Raw genomic sequence first — 4,904 nt, forward strand, 5'->3', positions numbered from 1 at the left:
TATAGAAAGGTAATGGTCTTAATAGTAGTTTTATTGAAGTAACTTACCTTTAGTAATATTGACATGTCCATTTCCAGCACACAGTGATAGATTATTCTCTCCTTAAAAAAATAACAACAAACTTGATTCCAGCATTTATTTCTCTAGCTTGCAATGTGATCTATTAGATGCAACCAGAAGTATCTTTAGCATGCTATTTGAGGCTGATGGCTACTTCAAAGATCTTGATAATGCCAGCATTTATATGATTAATACATGTGTACCTAATTTTATGGCAATTCACTTTATTACACTTTACAGATATGGTGTTTTTTTACAAATCAAAGGCAAGACCCTTCACCAGCAAAAATATTATGACTCCCTTTCTTGCAATATTCACTTTATTGTGGTGGTTTGGAACCAAACCCACAATATCTCCAAAGTATGCCTATACTATGTACAAATGTCTAAGGGGATGCATTTTATTTTTATCCCACCCCAAAGAACTTGTACAATGGGTAAACAGAAAAAAATTCTTTTTTTTTCTAATGAGATCAGACTATTTTAGGGCATTCCAGGTAACCTAATAACAGCTTTCTGAGATAGGGGATATAGAAATCAGCATGTCCATTTCACAGATGGAGAAAAAGAAACCCAGAAAAGGCTTTCTCAAAGACATACTGTGCAGAGAAATGGGGCAGCAGGTCAGCCAGGGCCTTTACAGATGAGCACCTAACAAATGTTTTCTGCTAATGACTGGAAATTCAAATCTCTGACCCAAGTCTGGGAAACTCATTGATGCCCCTAGTTTTTACTGGCTCTCTAGACTACTTGGCTTTATGTCAGAGAGATGTTCGAAAGTTCAAAAAAGAACTTGCTAGTAAGTAAAAAATGGGTACAGAACAAACATCCACTTAGAAAGGAACATTTATGATTTTTTTACAGACAGGAAGACTGAGACAGAGATGGCATATGGTTCCCTCTGAACACAGCAGTAGTAAGTGGCAGAGCTGAATGAAAATGCAGACCTTCTGATTCCTCCCCCATCTTGTTCCCAGGTTGATAGTGTCAAAGCTGAACTTATCTTTTAAGTACCCTTTCAATAGAAAACAGACAGGTAAAATAATCAGTTTTAGTAAAGTCTTTGTAATATCTGATCAAACTCTGCTAGGAGATAATCTCACTGACATTTTGATTTCTAAAATGTCAAAACATGTAAAGGATCATGAAGTTAAAATTAAATCTCAGGTGAGTTGGAGAAAATTGTCAGGTTTAAAAAAAGACAGAATAAAATAAATGAAAGAAAAAAACACTTGGTGTCTCTCTCTCATATAATAGCAGGAATCACAGTCAACAGTGTACTGTTTTCAATGGCAAGATCAAGGCAGCCATCCTAAAGAGGTCTCTGCTGGCTTTCTGGACATCATGAAAGCATTCAGTAAAGAAAGTTAGCAGCAACAGGCTCTGGAAAATGTATATAAAGGATGTGGAAAGAGAAATGAAATTTGTATATTGGGAAAATTTGAATGAGGATGTAGGACAAGATAAGAATAACTCTACTTATAGAATCTCATTTCTTGCACCCTAAGGGAGTCATGAATTCTGAGAAGCATTTATTCCTTGGAAGAAAGGAAGAAAGAAGGAAGGAGGGAGGGAGGGAGGCAGGGAGAGAGTTATACGAATCCTCATCATTCATATCTGGGAAGAGAGAAATGGAAAAGGAGGGAAGAGGAGGGGAGAAGAGGGAGGAGACGAAAGTTGTTGGAAACCGCAGGGGGCCCTAAACCATAAAGACATACGCTCAACACTGTGCTGGAAACACCTTCCCAAAGTATCTGCTTCACCTGTTTTGCCTGCCAGGCATGGCTTAAGCACAGAGAAAATGTGGTACGAGAATCCCAAAGAACAAATCAGTAATTCTTGTGGTATTGTAAGAAAAACAATAGACCAGCAAAATGAATTTTGACAAACTGTTACCAGGGTGTGAGTCTTAAGCTTTGTTTCTATAAGGAACGCAACATGCTCACATCCAAAAGAGCACAAAAGGCAGATTTGAGTGTCAAACTGCTGATGTCAAGCTGACAGCAGGACGAATCCAATAGGATGACAAATGGGTGTGTATTACCAAAGGGAGAACAGGCACAGAATGTGTCTCTTCTAAATCGATTTGCAAATTTTTATGTCAGTTTAAAGATAAAAAGGGATATTTTCCTGTCTGGAAAAGAAAATGATATTGTTAGAGTAAAATCTCAATGAAGTGCAGAACTTTAACAGGTATAAAGAGTCTCAACGCTAAAGTGCAAATTTCTTTCTTCGCTCTGGGCTTTCATTAGTCTCCTGTGGAGTCTCAGTGGCATAGGCCACTTACTTGAGACAAAGAACAATTCCTGTGTCCTTTTGTTAAAGGATTCTTGAAATCCCACAGATGAGTCCGCATTGGAGCAATGCAAAAGAAGAACCCAACTTTCTACTGGAAATGCTCCCCTCAAATTTAGGGAAGTTGATGTTTGTGTTCCTTATTTTTATGCTGCATAAAAGGAAGCACCAGGTAGAATAGGGAGTGTGGCCATGTACCCATGACTTTGAATGGGAAAACCTCAGTACTTAGCGTTGCTCTAAGAATTTATCGCTAGAGAGCTCTCGGCACAATACCCTCTTTTTGGAAGTAGACCGAAGTCCTTTGTTTGGGTCATAAAACAAGAATCTTAATGAGAAGATATTTGGGGATACACACTAGCAGGCGGTGGCCGCTGGCTGCTGGCCTTCTCCAGGTTCCATCATGGTGCTGGCGGTGCCCAGCTCACCGGCTTCCTCCTTCCTTCGGCGAGTATGGTCGCCAGAGAGGCTCCCTCAAGCCTGCTCTACCAGTCCACAGCAGGGCTTGGGTGTCCGGCGGCGGCGGCGAGCCCATGGGCATTGGAGGTTGGTCCTGTGGCTCCAGCCTGCGGTGCAAAATGGTGTCGGCGGTTTAGATAAACATCCAGATGCTGCTGGAGGCGGCCGGCTGTCTGGAGCGGCAGGAGAGAGAAGCTAAACATGGTCACGCCTCCATCTTACCCTACAGTAACAAAGACAGAGATGCCTTAAAACAAAGGAACAAATCCAAGAAGAATAACAGCAGTAGCAGATCGACTCACAATGAAATGGAGAATAGTCGGTCCCATCTTCACTTGTGCCTGGAGAAGTCAAAGGGGCTAGTACAGCTTGGGCCCAGATGAAACCAACACACCCCATTGAGTTTATTACCAAAAGCCAAATGGCACATAAAGAAACTAGACGATTATGACAGAAAAGCCACTCTCTGAATAGACCAGCTTCAGCGAGAGCAGCGACATCTGAAGAGGCAGCTGGAGAAACTGGGCATTGAGAGGATATGGAGAGACAGCGTCGGCTCCACAGGCTTCTTGGAGTGCTCAGACTCCGACAGGGAAGGAATCCACGTGGACGTTGAAAGCATAGACTATCTCAGGGGTGAGTTGGACTGGAGCAGCAGCGGCCTGAGTGATTCCAACCAGCAGGAAAGCATACAGAGCCTCAGCAGCGACCACGACTATTCCAGCTCCAGCATCAAGAGAATAAAGCTCCAGGGCAATCACAAGACTGTGTAGGTCTATAAGAGACAGTGGTCGCTTCGGCTGCCTCCTAATGGTTACCCCTACCGGATCTGATTAGGTAGCGTATTGGACCTGCCCACAATTCCCTTGCACGTAAACTTCAGTGTACCACCTTTACCAAAATCAGTTCTGTAAACTGCTTAGGATTGTAGGTTTCAGACCAAATCCACTAGCTTCTCTTTCTCTCCATAAAAATTTGTTTCTGAAAGTCTGTATATTTCAATCAATTTGAAGCACCCAAGAATTCATAGACCGAATAAGCAATTTTTATATCTCAGCAATTTTCTCCTGTATTTACTGTCTTTGTGTAGCCTACCAAACATTTCTTAAGTTTTCTAGCTTACTGTGTTACTTGCTGTGGGTCCCAGGCCTGGCTGGTCCCAGGTCTGATCCAAGCCCACGGCTAGGAATAAGACCCCAGATTTAGAATGTTACATTAGTGTAGTAGGGCACCTGCGCCTAAAATATGTAAATTTAATTCAGCTCATTGTATCACACATGTGTGGCTGAATGCCATTATTGTACTCTCATATATGTGGAGCCCATGCAGTCCCATAGGGAGCAGAAGAAGGGCAGAAGCAGAAGCGCACTCCCCGCACCCCGCAATAAAGCTGGTGTCTGCCCTTTCATTCTCATGTCAGCCCCTTCTGCATTCTTCCAACTTGGTGTCTCACCACCGAAACTTTCCCTTCTTGATCAGCTCCGCACTGACACTTGCCTAGCAGAAATGTACAAATGTGTCTTGTGCTTAGGAAATTGAAGGAAACAAACTTCTAAAGTTGAGGTCCTGATCTCAGAACTCCAAATTAAGCTTCGAAAGCAGCATTTAAGAGCATTTAACCATGGACCTCAACCCAGTGAGGAGCCAGGAACACTTCCAGAGAGCACCCTCACACACCCCCCGTGCTCATTCCCTGACCCAAGTGTGGATGAGAGCAGTTATTTCTCACCCTAAAACAGACACCTAGAGAGCATGTCTTTGGGGCTGCACAGCTTATAAAAGTTCCAATGTTGTTTGTTCTCACAAACAAAACGGTACAATCTATTTTCATGTGCTGATCTTGGGACCGTCTGTGTCCTGCTGTCCCTAAGGCACATTTCCTCTCAGTTTGTTATGCTACTTGTCTCTGGACCATTTTTTTCCCCTATCTCAGAGATAAATGAACTCTCCATTTCCCACTTAACACAAAGAGATTATACCTCTTTTTTCCCCAAGGTAAATAACATTTAGACCCATTCTAACCTATTTTCCTACTTAACTTTCAGCAATAACCGAGTTTTGGCACTAGTTAAGCTAGTGTCCATCATCAG

The 4,904-nt window shown here is 42.4% G+C and overlaps 1 pseudogene; it reads left to right on the top strand.

Annotated features, from left to right (window-relative positions):
- The first annotated feature begins 2,933 nt into the window (after window positions 1-2,933).
- On the top strand, window positions 2,934-3,587 carry LOC102889975 (annotated as a pseudogene).
- Window positions 3,588-4,904: the final 1,317 nt, after the last annotated feature.

This window comes from Pteropus alecto, unplaced genomic scaffold (assembly GCF_000325575.1).
Source record: "Pteropus alecto unplaced genomic scaffold, ASM32557v1 scaffold121, whole genome shotgun sequence".
In the NCBI taxonomy this organism is placed as follows: domain Eukaryota; kingdom Metazoa; phylum Chordata; class Mammalia; order Chiroptera; family Pteropodidae; genus Pteropus; species Pteropus alecto.